A 13,558-nucleotide genomic window follows, 5' to 3' on the forward strand; every position below is an offset into this window, starting at 1 on the left:
AAGACTATGTTCAGAGACCTGTACAAAATACATGAGTGATTTCATTCTCTTCAATTGGGGAGTCTGCAGATGGTCAAGCACTGGGAAATATCAGGTTGGTGGGAACAAATCGTTTTGAGCCAGGCCCAGTGGGAGACGTGTAGTGTGGACAGTCTCTTGATGAATATAGACTTGCACCGTCCTGTGCATTATTTACCCAGCTGCGCCTATTACTATTTCAATAATTTAACACAATTTGTTACAGGGGTAACAACTGATTGCAATCAATAAGCAAGAAGCCTGGAATCCAATCTAAACTGTATGGGGGCCCCAGCAGGTCTTTCAGGGGCAGAACTTCCCTTTCTTCCTTAACCCTTTCTGCCCCTGGAACGTCTCGAGTGATCTGAAGAAACCCCTGTTGAAAAAATCCTCAGTGTGTTAGCATCCGGCCCTGGAATGCATTTGGCAGGGTCCCTTCCGGTTGCTACTCAAAGTGTGGTCCACAGATTGGCCACGCCAGCATTGCCATCAGCTTCGGTGTCAGCATCGGCACCAGTATCATCTCGACTTTGCTTGAAATGTAAATTCTCATGCCCCACCCTGGACATGTGGAGGAGGGGCCCAGTGAGCTGTGTTCTTACGAGCCCTCCAAATGATTCTGATGCATACGCATGTTGGAGAGCCACTGGACGAGGGCAGGACCAAGTGTTAAGATAACAGGCTGTGTGCGGTGGCTCAAGCCTGTAATCCCAGCACTTGGGGAGGCTGAGGCGTGTGGATCACCTGAGGTCAGGAGTTCAAGACCAGCCTGGCCAACTTGGCGAAACCCCGTCTCTATTAAAAAATACAAAAAATTAGCCGGGCGTGGTCGTGGGCGCCTGTAATCCAAGTGACTCGGGAGGCTGAGGCACGAGAATTGCTTGAACCCAGGAGGCAGAGGTTGCAGTGAACTGAGATGGCACCACTGCACTCCAGCCTGGGCAACAGAGAGAGACTCCGTCTCAAAATAAAATAATAAAATAAAATAAAATATAATAAAACAAAACAATAATAACAGAAAGTACAAGCAGGGCTCAGTTTTAATATCCACCAAGGCTGCTTTATTGTGGGCCACAAGAGTTAGGAGTAGCCAGTCACGCGTCTTCTCGATCCCATACCCAGCGCCCCCCACCCATGGCTTCCAGCATCTTCTCCCTCATGGCATGCTCCATCCCGCTGGCTCTGCTCCACGGCTCCTCCAAACATAGCTCCCACTTTCACACCCTGCAGGGACAGTTCTGTTTTTGCACATATTGCAACTGCCAGAATTGACATTTATTATAAAACATGTATTTTATTTTATCGCATTTCTCAAACAACCAACTATGACATTTCTTCCAACCCCCAACCAAATCTAGGAATGGAATGAGTTTGGCAAGTGGTTTTCAAGAGCAACATTTTATGATTAGTCTCTGTTCTCTTGTGACAGAGGAATGTTTCTTACTTCAATAATTGAATCAACAGTCAGCGTTTCATCTGTCATCATGTAGAATTAGGCAATATCTATAAGCACCCTCAACACACACAAAAAGAGCAAGTGTTTCAGTGCACTTATATATATGTCACTTTTTATATAAAATATGCATTATATAGTTACATAAAAATATATTATTTTAAATATATATAAAATCAGCTTTAGAGAGATATAATTCACATACCATACAATTTGCCCATTGAAAGTGTACATCTCCGTGATGTTTTTGTATATCTCCAGAGTTGTGTGACTTTCACTACAATCAATTTTAAAATATCTTCCAGCCAGGCATGGTAGGTCACACCTGTCATCCCAGCACTTTGGGAGGTCAAGGTGGGAAGATCACTTGAGGCCAAGAGTTCGAGACCACCCTGGGCAACATGGCAAGACCCCATTTCTATAAAAAGTAAAAAAATCAGCTGGGCATGGTGGCACATGCCTATAGTTCCAGCTACTCAGGAGGCTTAAGGTGGGACAATTGCTTGAACCCGGAGGTCAAGACTGCGGTGAGCCAAGATTGCGCCATTGCATTCCAGCCTGGGTAACAGAGCAAGACCCTGTCTCAAAAATAAAATAAAATAGGCTGGGCGTGGTGGCTCATACCTGTAATCCCAGCACTTTGGGAGGCCGAGGCAGGTGGATCACCTTAGACTGGAAGTTCGAGACCAGCCTGACCAACATGGAGAAACCCCATCTCTACTAAAAATACAAAATTAGCTGGGCATGGTGGCACACGCCTGTAATCCCAGCTACTCGAGAGGCTGAGGCAGGAGAATTGCTTGAACTGGGAGGCAGAGGTTGCGGTGAGCCGAGATTACGCCATTGCCCTCCAGCCTGGGCAACAAGAGTGAAACTCCGTCTCAAAAATAAATAAATAAATACAAAATAAAATAAGATAAAATAAAACATTTTCACAGCCCCCAAAAGAAACCTAGGCCCTTTAGCCGTTACTCCCCAGTTTCCCTTTCTGAGCGCTAGGCAAGCATGAGTTCACTTTCTGTTTCTATGGATTTGCATGTCTAGACATTTTGTATATTTCATGCAAATGGAATCATGCAACATGTAACCTTTCATGACTGGCATGTGTCACCTAGCATAATGTCCAAGGTTCATCTGTGTTATAGCATTTATCAGCACTTCATTTTTCCTAATGGCCAAATTTTAGCACACGTGTACATCCCTGCTCCCTCCTCACCACTATGATACTTCTCAAGTTGGATTTTAGTTCCTAACTATGGTGTATGTGTGTGTGTGTGTATATGTGAGCATTTGAATACTAATGGTTATTTATAATTACTTTCAGCATCAGCATCCTCTCCTTTTCTTCTCTCCCTCTCTTCCTACCCCTTCTTCTCCCCTGGTGCCCCCCCCACCCTTCGTGGTGGGAACTAGATCTTGGGTTGAGTGACTGGGTAAGCAGTTTGAATCTTATGGCCAGGCTCTGAGCTACAGACTCAGGCCCCAGCAGGTAGTTTTGTTAGACTCGGTGTCCTTGTAATCTCCATGCTGGCCTTGCCTACAACACAGATTGTAGCACATGTGACAGTGATGAGTGGCTCTCAATTGCCACCATCACAGATACTTTTCTTTCCTCCTAGAAAGAGAAGAGTTTGCCCATCACCAGAACCACTGAACCCTACAGCTTTCCTAGGCAGGGATTGAGAAGCAGACAGCACACTGAGAAGATGCACTTCATGAGACATCCACCACGTGATGCTTACTTATGGCCGGGTTCTCCAATGTTATAGAACAATTTCCTGCCAGGCGCAGTGGCTTACTTTTATAATGCCAGCAAGGGGAGAGGATTGCTTGAGCCCAGGAATTTGAGATTAGCCTGGAAAATATAGGGAGATCTTGTCTCTACAAAAATTTAAAAGTTAGCCAAGCACGATGGTCCGCACGTGTAGTCCCAGCTACTTGGGGGGCTGAGGTGGGAGGATTGCTTGAGCCTGGGAGGTCAAGCCTGCAGTAAGCCATGATCACGCCACTGCACTCAGCCTGGGTGACAGAGTGAGACCCTGTCTCAAAAAACAGAAAAAAAGAAGAATGTCCCGATGTGGGGACCTTCTCAACAGTCCTGAGCATCCCTCACACCTAGCACTGCACGAGCATACAGGTGTGAGCAGAGGAATGACTTGGGCTCACAGGTGAAGTGCTAAGGGTCGTGGTCACACCATCGAGTCCGACACTCATTTCATCATTTCACAGACGAAGACCTGGAGCCTTTCATAGGTTCCATGACTTGTCTTGTCTGAGACCTCAAAGGAGTGTCACCAGGACTGGAGTTGGGCGGGGGGACAGGTTCTACTGATGGATGGTTTGCTGACCTCCTAATGCACAGAAAATCTGGACTTTATTGCAGAGGGCGATTCTTTCCCTTCAAAACTCTTTTTCATTTTTACTCTGAAACAAGCCTGTCTCATGGAAACTCTCTGGGGCTATCCCATTGTTCATATTCCCTCCTGGGGTGTAAGATAGCTTCATATTTCCACTCTGCAGGCTCTGAGCTTCTTTCTGGTTCCAGCTCAGACTCCCCCTTCTCACCCCTCTGAGTTTCAGACTTGGATGTCCAGCTGCTTCCAGGATGTTGCCACACAATATCTGAAACTTAAAATGTCCAGCACAAAACTTAAACAGGCTGCATGATTTGTCTGAGGCCTCAAAGGAGGAAACTCTAATCATCTCCTCCCCCAAAACACTTCCTCTCTATACTCAGCCTTTTCCATCTTCTAAATGATTGCTGTTCCACTAGGTCCTCAAGTGAAAAACCAAGGGGGCATCTTGCATGCTTTTCTTCCTCACATCCCCCATGTTGTATGCACTGGTGACTCCGGACACAGCTGACATCCATTCCTCAACACTCTCCCTTGGTGCTGGGTCTACCCACTGCATTAGCCCTTGATTGATCTGCTGCATCTCCTGTCACTCCCCAACAATCCATTGTTAACTGCCAGATGGCCCATTCAAAGTGCAAACCAGAGAACTCAATTTCTTTTTTCTTTTCTTTTTTATTTTATTTTATTTTTTTGAGATGCAGTGTCACTCTGTTGCCCAGGCTGGAATGCAGTGGCGCGATCTCGGCTCACTGCAACCTCCGCCTCCTGGGTTCAAGCAATTCTCCTGCCTCAGCCTCCTGAGTAGCTGGGATTACAGGTGCGTGCCACCACACCTGGCTAATTTTTGCGTTTTTAGTAGAGATGGGGTTTCACCATGTTGGTCAGGCTGGTCTCGAACTCCTGACATTGTGATCCACCCACCTCGGCCTCCCAAAGTGCTGGGATTCCAGGCGTGAGCCACTGCACCTGGCCAATAACTCAATTTCTAGCCAAAAGCCCTCGATGACTTCTGCTTGCCCCTAGCATGAAAACCAGGCTCCTCTTGGCTTCAACACACTTCACAGACTTTCTCGCACTGTGTAGATAAGCACTCCTTGGGCAGGGACTATTCTTTCTTGTCTGCCACTGAACCTGCAGTGCCTGGCGCACAGTAGGAGTTGGGACAAAGCAGGAAGGACTGGTTGATGGAGTGTCTGGCTCTATTTCTGCCTTGGTCTCCCTGCAGCTTTGTCTGACCACCTGCCTCTGGACCTGCTGCTGGCCGTGGGATTCCAGGGCTGTGAGTTGAGGCTGCTGGCTGTGCAATGATGTTTGTGATGAATACGCTCATTTGAAAATATAAATACCATAACACAAGGTATATGTGTTATGATACCTTAGGATAAAATATCACATGGTAGTTTGGAATTTATTGAGAAGGATTCATTCTTCTCCTTACTCCCTGTCTCATTTGCAGCTGGAAGCTGAGTTGTCTTCTGAGCTGGGGCCTCTGGGGCTGGAGGGCCACCTCCTGCTGGTTTTACCAGAGGTCAAGCTGAGGATCTTGAACCCAGTGTCCTGTAGATTACTTCCAGGTGAGATGGCCCTCAGGGAATGAAAAAGGCCTTCACAGTAAGGAGCCACTAACATTTCTGCATCTGAGAAGAAGAGCAAGCATTAAACCATAAAATGCTCCTGGCTAATGAAATAGAAGGTAAGAGGCCACTCTTCTCAAAAGCAGTATGGTGTCTTTGGAGGTTAAATGGCCTGTGATAGCAGCAGTCCTTACACTCATAAATACCAAGCGGGACTCCTAGGCGACCAGTGAAAATGCATGGGGGGCAGAGGGAGTTTTCTGGGGGCACCCTCAGTTGCCCTGGGTAGGGAGGGAGCTTGCACCATCTTCTCTTCTCCCTTAAAGGGCGAGTTCCCTGCTGCGAACTTTTGAAGCATCTTCCTTTAGCCCAGGAATCTGAACCGCCACATGGGTTCTTGTCCACAGGGGTCTATGACCCAAGACCAGCTGCATTCTGAGGTCAATTTGGGGGTCATCCCAGGAATAAGGGAAACATTATTGATGAGGCAGAAACTCTCCCGATCTTTAGTCTGCAGGGATTTTCTGAATGCTGGTTAGATGCTGGGGATTCAGCTGGGGGAAGACATGGTGTGCACGTTTTTAAGTGAACCAGAGCTGAGAAACTGTCAGGCATATGCTGAGTGTAATAGTAGAGGAATGGTCAAGTTACAGGGGACATAGAAGATACAATGATGCAATGGTCAACACCGAGGGGAGGGAAAGGTGTCAGGGAGGGTGGCCCTTCTGGGGAGCAGACAGCCTGAAGGAGCACCAGGAGGCAGCAGAAATGTCTTGATAACTGCAGGCAGATCTATGTGGCAGCAGCACAGGATTCTGAAGCAGACTTTACCCTAGAAAGTCATCTCTGGGCAGCTCAGGGTTGAATTTGCGTTTTAGAGAAGGTCATGCTGGCTCTAGTGACAAAGTGGATTGGAGGGAAATGGGAGATCAGCTAGTAGGCTGTCATTCCAGCCCTGCCAAAGCTGCTGCACTGATGAAGATGAAAGGCAGGCAAGGAGAAGCCAAGCATGTAGTGTCAACAGGCCTTGGGGGCAGTCGGCTCTAGGAAGAGATGGGAATAATTTTCATGAATGAGGCATGAGCACATGGGTGGTTCAATAGACTGAGAGAGGGCTGGGTGCAGTGGCTCACGCCTGTAATCCCAGCACTTTGGGAGGCCGACGTGGGCAGATCACTTGAGGTCAGGAGTTCAAGACCAGCCTGGCCAACATGGTGAAACCCCGTCTCTACTAAAAATACAAAAAGTTAGCTGGGTGTGGTGGCAGGCGCCTATAATCCCAGCTACTTGGGAGGCTGAGGCAGGAGAATCTCTTGAACCCGGGAGGCAGAGTTTGCAGTGAGCTGAGATTGCGCCATTACACTCCAGCCTGGGCAACAAGGGTGAAATTCTGTCTCAAAATAAATAAATAAATAAATAAAGTTGGATAATCAGATTTTCCAGGAAGATACTGAGTTCAGTTTTGGACATATTTAGATTGAGGTGTCTGCAGGCCACCTGAGAATGTCCTAAAGGAAGGGAGCTTCTAGCTCCAGGTTGGGGCTCAAAGACATTGTCACATCAGACATATATCTAGACCTGGGAAATAGCATTAGGGTAGAAATGAATTCCAAAGTGAATGAGATTGCCTATGGAGATTACAGACAAATGGACACCAGGCCTAATCTAGTCAACGGAGTTTGCATGTAAAATTTCTCCCATCCAGTGCCCTGATGACATTGAGAGCCAAATCCTTTGAAACCAGGTGAGAAACTCTGTTTCACTTTGAGAGCCAACCCTTGGATTTGCATGAAAATCTTGCTTTGAGCATCGTGTAAGCAGGGCCACAGTTTTTTTTGGCAGAGGGAAGGAAGTTTAAACTCTGTCTTTGATATTAGAGTGGGTATTTGTGAGGTGAAGGGATACCTAAGCTAGGAGATCATGGTGACTACATGCTGGGCCATTGGGACCCAGATTATTTGAAAGAAAGAAATATATTAGGAGGGAAAAGTGTATTTATGTGAAAATCTGCTCCAAGCACCAAATAGTCAAGCTCTTTCCTTCCCATGGCTGGAACTATACTTGTTCTGTCTGGACCAGGACAAGTTGTCAAATACACAGAAAGAGGCATTGATGAGCTATCGATATCCTAAACCAAGGAGCCAGCAGCATGTCAACAATCAGTCGCTTTTCTCACCAGTTTAAATGCCCCCATCAGCTCAGACTCTGATGCTTTTACTCTGTAGTGATAGGTGTAGCTTACAGGCAGGCCCGTGCGTTAGGCACTGAAAAGAAACATGTTGAAAGGAGACTGGTATTTGCTATTGAATGGATTGTTTCAGTTTTCTTTAACTCATCAAAGGCAAATTATACTGAAGTAAGAGCTAGAAGAGGTGGCATTGTTGATTGCAAGAGAAGCCTGGAGAGAGGAAGGCCTCGTCTACCTGTGACAATAGCCCATGGAGGATTAAAGGGCAGAGGAGATACGGATGTCGCAACAGGCCTAGGTCCAGGTGGCTTTGTGTTGCATTATAATTCTGGGTGATCCCTCCATTCACAATAGGGCCCTAGTGTCTTGAAGAGAGTGGACCGCAGGATGCATGTGGGGCCTGTAGGACCTAGCTAAGTTATTGGCGTGCAGTGTAGGACACTGGTTTTAGAGGGGATCTGGGACAGCAGGAAGGATGCTAGGGACATCAAGCTGCCTGGGCAAGAATGGGCAGTTGTCCAACATATATTCTAAGGGGCAAAGCAGGGTCAGGGACAGTTCAGCTGCTAGAGGATTATATTCGACCCCACCTCAAACTAGTTCAAGCAAAGTAATGTTGTCTCATATTACTGAGAGGCCTAGGGGTGGGCCAGCATCAGGCATGATTGGATACGGATGCGCAAATGCACCAGAACATATCTCTATCTCTTTCCTCTCTCCTCTGTGTGGCCCTATGTTTGGACAGGCTTTCCCCACACGATGGTCCAGTGGCTACCAGCCGCGGTGGCTTGTTTTATGTAGCTTAGTAACATTAATTGAAAGAAAGTTCTGGCAAAGAACCCCAGGATTGAATCTCATTTGTGTGGGTTGGACCATTTGTCCATCAGTGATCCAATCATAGTGTCCACAGGGATGAATGCTGTGGTGGATCTGGCTCCTTTTGGATGTCTACCTGTTGAGATGGGGAGAGATGGAGTCAGCCCCAACCAAATGACAAGGAATGGGAATGGGATCGAGAGGGGGTGTTCTCTCAAGGAATGTCAGGGTTTTGAATGAGTCAAAGCGTAAAAGTAAAATAAGGAGAATCTTGCAATGAGGTGGGGGAAGGGCTTGGCAGCAGGTGGCTTTGGACTGCCTTGTAATTCTGGGAGATCTCTCTATTCACAATAGAATCCTTGTGTTATGAAGTGAGAGAGGTCTGCTAGAAGCACGTGGGGCCTCAGGGACTCAAGTTACTGGGATTCAGTGTAGGACACTGGTTTTATAGGGGGTCTGGGATAGCAGGAAGGGTACTTGCACATTTGCAGAGGATGGCGGGGTGGGGGTGTCAAGGCCCAAGCCCAGTGCTAGAGCTGAGGGCAGTGGATTGTAGACCATGTGCCACAGAGCCATGACGCCTAGTGGAGATGTCTCAGGGTCGGGTGACCATGGAGCCAGGGGATCTGGGCGACTCAACTCAGCTTCAACCACAGCCACATCTTGTATCTATTTTGCACAATAGGTTTCCATTTGATGAAAGGACTTAGTTGTCCTAAAAGCCTCAAAAAAAAAAAAAAAAAAAAAATCCATTGGACAAGGGTGGTGGAACTCCACATCTCTTAAGCCAGACCTGGGTCTGCCCAAGTAGGCAGCATGATTCACCTCCAAAGGTGAATGATGGCACTTATTACTGTTGTCATAATGAGCTCAGGCCAGCATAGGTGACCTTCTGAGAAAGAGGAGGGTCAGGAGACAGGCAGGGCCGGCAGGGATGTCAGGAACATTCCTAGAGGCGGGGAGGACTGATGAGTGGGCTGCATGCATGGGTTGGCATCCCCTGTGCTACAGGGACAAATATTGGCAAGCAGACTCCCATAGGTGACCTCTGCCAGTTGCAGGGAATCTGAAAAAACTGTGATTTCATGCCAAAAATATGGGGGAGGTTGGGAATTGCCTCCCCACCATCCTCGTTGCACAGAGGACACTTGTCCAATTGCTGATTTACTATTATCATTGCCGTCTTGCTATTTTTATTTGTACTTATTCTAAAAAGATTGGAGGTGTCTATGAGAAAAGATCCATCCATTTATACGTCTATGCATCAACCCCGCTACCCTTCCACTTCACATGTATCTACCACGAGGCACTGTGCTAGATTTTGGGCCTGTAAAGATAATGCAGTCCTGGCCCCAAAGTCCAAGCCCTTCACAACCCAGAGGGGGAGATTGATGTGTTAGCAAACAGTTGCCATGTAGTGAGATAAAGACAACAATAGAGAAGTAAAGGTCATCCTGTGAGTCCCCAGGAGAACTTCTCTTACAACTTGAGCATTTGCAAAGAATTGGGGCTCAAAGGAATGGGTGAAGGGAAGGGCCTCTTAGACTTTAGGGAACAGCAGAGCAAAGTTACTGAGACACGAGTTACACCCTAATAAGACAGGGTGATTTCCTTGTGTCTGGGACCTAAAGAGCTGTGAAGGGAAGAGACTGAGGCCAGTGAATGAATTGCTTGCAAGTTTGACCTTTACTTCTTGGTGGGGAGCTGCTGAAGGTTTTGAAGCCAAGAAGTGGAATTGGAATCTGCCCCAGGCTTACTTTTATGCCTACTTGATGTAAGTTCTGGCATTCTTGAGCTTGCCCTTGATCAATGATTGTGTGTTTGTGGAAATCATCCTCTTATCTAATCAGGATGATAACGCCCACATTGTGAACATGACATGTCATTGAGATTTGGGGCTGATGCAAAAAGAGTCACTTTAAGTGTAGGAGGTATTTGTATGTCATTTGGAGTAAAAATCTCTTATGTGTTTCACACTTTGAATTGTTAATCAACTGAAGCATAAATGTGTATTTATTTGTTGTGAGACAAATTGTTGCAACAGTTAATGATTGTGGATGCTACTCTTCTTATGTACAAAACTATCATAAGAATGTTCAAATAGTTAAATAAGTAGGAAAACAGATCAACAATCAATTCAAATATTAAGACAGTCTAGAGTAACTTTACGAAGAACGTATTATTTTTGCAACTACAAACATTTGTAAAAGTTTAAATAATGAAAGGCAGAATAGTAGAAAATAATTGATATCATAATTCTAATTTTCCTGGAAGTGTTTTGTATATTGGTGTATTATTAGTCAACAATTGCTACAATAATGCTGTAAAGTGAACCATACCAGCGTCTTAGTGGTTTACAACAATCCTTGCTGTTTTTGTTCACAGGTCTGCAAGACAGCTTTGGTTCAGCTGATTTCAGCCAGGCTCACCCCAACTTTGCAGGGCACTGTGAACCCCAGCCTTCAGGTCGGGTTCAGGTATGCTCTACATGTCTCCATCGTTCTGGGACCAGTGGGTATGCAGGACAAGTTCTTTTCATGGCAAGTGGCAGACGCCTCTAGGCCAAGCCAAATCACTCAAGTACATTTAAATTTCTGATCATGTTATGTCTGCTAACAGGCCATTGGCTAACGTAGCTCACATGGTCCAGCTCAATCAACTGGGGTGACGAAGAGGGCAGTCTAGAGAGGGGGTCTGCAGAGTCATAAGGCAAAGGGAGAGGATGGGAACAAGGCACCGTAACCCAGCCTACCACAGCCACACAGGAGGAGATACATCTTTTCTGCAGACAGTTACTATTAAAGACAGAAGGAGACCAAATCACTCCATGTCAGTTTCATCATTAGCAGCACCCCATCCTGGTAAAATTAGACAAAAACGAACCTGCCTTCCTACTAGCTTTAGTGTGTGTGTATATTAATAATTCTTTACCTATAATGTATAATGTCAGACTTTTACAATTTAGTTATTAAATTTTTTTTTTTTGAGACGGAGTCTTGCTCTGTCGCTCAGGCTGGAGTGCAGTGGCGCGATCTCGGCTCACTGCAAGCTCCGCCTCCTGGGTTCATGTCATTCTCCTGCCTTGGCCTCCCGAGTAGCTGGGACCACAGGCTCCCGCCACCACGTCCGGCTAATTTTTTTGTATTTTTAGTAGAGATGGGGTTTCACCGTGTTAGCCAGGATGGTCTTGACCTCGTGATCCGCCCGCCTCGGCCTCCGAAAGTGCTGGGATTGCAGGCATGAGCCACCGCGCCTGGACTATTAAAATTTTAATAATAAAAAAGTAATTATAATTAATTTTCAGTGGCTTTGAGATTTATTTTTGGATCCCAGAAGTTCCTTCTCCATGGCAATATATTTGGTTTGGATCTTTTTTGCAGTTTAATATTGATTTTTTTTTTTAACTCTTGGCCATTCAGCATATGGCTCAATGAATTTTGGTGCACCTCTTGTATCTATCTCTCTACATTAGGCATATTTGGATCATATCCATATATTATATCCATTTGTCCTGCAATTTGTCTTTTCATGTAATGAGTTCTTTCCAACCAGCATATATAGACCTACTTCATTATAGTTAATGTCTACACATTGTTCCGTTGATTTAAGATTCCTCCACAGTGGAATTTACTAACACATCCCTCATGGATGCATGTCTAGCTTCCTGATCCTGCCTATCCCAGAACTGCAGTTACGGCCAGTCTCACTGTCACTCACCAGAGTCGGGTGCCTGCCTGTATATCCTGCAATGGAGCCAATAGCCTCCTGAGGCCTGCGTGGGATGTCTCTTCTGCCCCCATCCTCCTCATGCCACTTGTTCTTTCGGGAACATTTCATGCTACTGATCTCTTCATCCTTTGGCTTTTTCATGCTCCCTCTCTCCAGTTGTTCTGCTCAATGCCCTGTGGCACACCTTGCCTTCTTTTAAAGGTGTGCTCAGGGATTCTCCTCATTTTTCACTGCTCATTCCTGTCTGGGCTTTCCCTGGAAAATCCCATGCCACCCATCCCCTGCTGCCTCCAGGATTGCCTCCCAGCCCAGGCCTCTGGCACAGAAGCCACCTGCCTCCTGGTTGCATTGCCTGGAGGAAACGCAGGCCCCTCACTCAGCTCTCGCGCTGGATGCCATCCTCCTTTGTGCTTGCTGCCTTGGTCGTTGGTGCCATCATAGCTGTCCCCACTCCCACATTCGAGTGACGCTTTTAGGTGTGTTCATTCCACCTCTGAGCCTCTCACACTCGCCCTCTCCTCTAATGTCTACAGTGCCCTACTCAGCGTTTGCTAGTGGTGGCCCCGTCCACCTTGTGTGCGTAGTACGTCCCAGTCATCCCTTGGCAGCCAGGACCATTGGCACACTAGCAAGTCCGTGGGGTCAGGTGTGCGTCTCTGGGCCTGCCTCCGATCCTTCCATCCCACCCACACCTCTGAAACTCTCTCCATCTGAACCACCTGTATTGGATTCTGTTTCCTGCTGGGGTGTTGATGGGTGGGATTTGTTCATTCATGATTTTTCAGCCCCATCTGTCTTCTGTCTGCTTGTCCCAGGCACCTGGGGAATCACTCCTACCTAATGGAGAGGGAAGGGAGTCCACGATTATGGAATGATGTGACAAACAAAACAAGAAAGGAGAGAGGGATTGCTTCTCCCTCTGATCCCAAGGAAGGCTGCCTGGAGGAGGAAGCACTGGGGCTGTACGGGGAGCAGAGTTTGATGAGTGAAGAAGGGGTGGAGTAGGATAAAAACCATAGCAAAGAGCTCTCAAAGTGAGTCTGCCTCTCCCCAGGCCATAGTCCATGATGTCACCACCACGTGGTCACTGGGCTAGAAGCCTTGGCACCATCATTGACTCTTGCTTTTCCCTCCCCCGCATGCCTGGCCTGTCACTGAGGCCAGTGGTGTCTCCTTCTAACGTGCTCCTTGCCTCCCTGTCCCGTTTTCTCTATCTCTTCTGCCACATCTGCACAGTAGCCAGGAGAAATGCAAATTTCTATTTGGCCAGAAGAAATGCAAATGGATGGCCGGGCACGGTGGCTCACACCTGTAATCCCAGCACTTTGGGAAGCCGCGGCAGGTGGATTACGAGGTCAAAAGATAAGAGACCATCCTGGCTAACACAGTGAAACCTCGTCTCTATTAAATATACAAAAAGAAA

General features: G+C 46.8%; 1 protein-coding gene across 1 annotated transcript in view; it reads left to right on the forward strand.

The window, feature by feature from the left end:
- Positions 1-5,401, forward strand: part of LOC129014423 (spidroin-2-like) — a 47,469-nt gene extending 42,068 nt beyond the window's left edge. The window contains exon 4 of the mRNA XM_054451845.2: positions 5,392-5,401. The gene's annotated coding sequence lies outside the window, so the exon portion shown is untranslated. The remainder of the gene's footprint in view (positions 1-5,391) is intronic.
- Positions 5,402-13,558: the final 8,157 nt, after the last annotated feature.

This window comes from Pongo pygmaeus, chromosome 16, assembly GCF_028885625.2.
Source record: "Pongo pygmaeus isolate AG05252 chromosome 16, NHGRI_mPonPyg2-v2.0_pri, whole genome shotgun sequence".
NCBI classification, from domain to species: domain Eukaryota; kingdom Metazoa; phylum Chordata; class Mammalia; order Primates; family Hominidae; genus Pongo; species Pongo pygmaeus.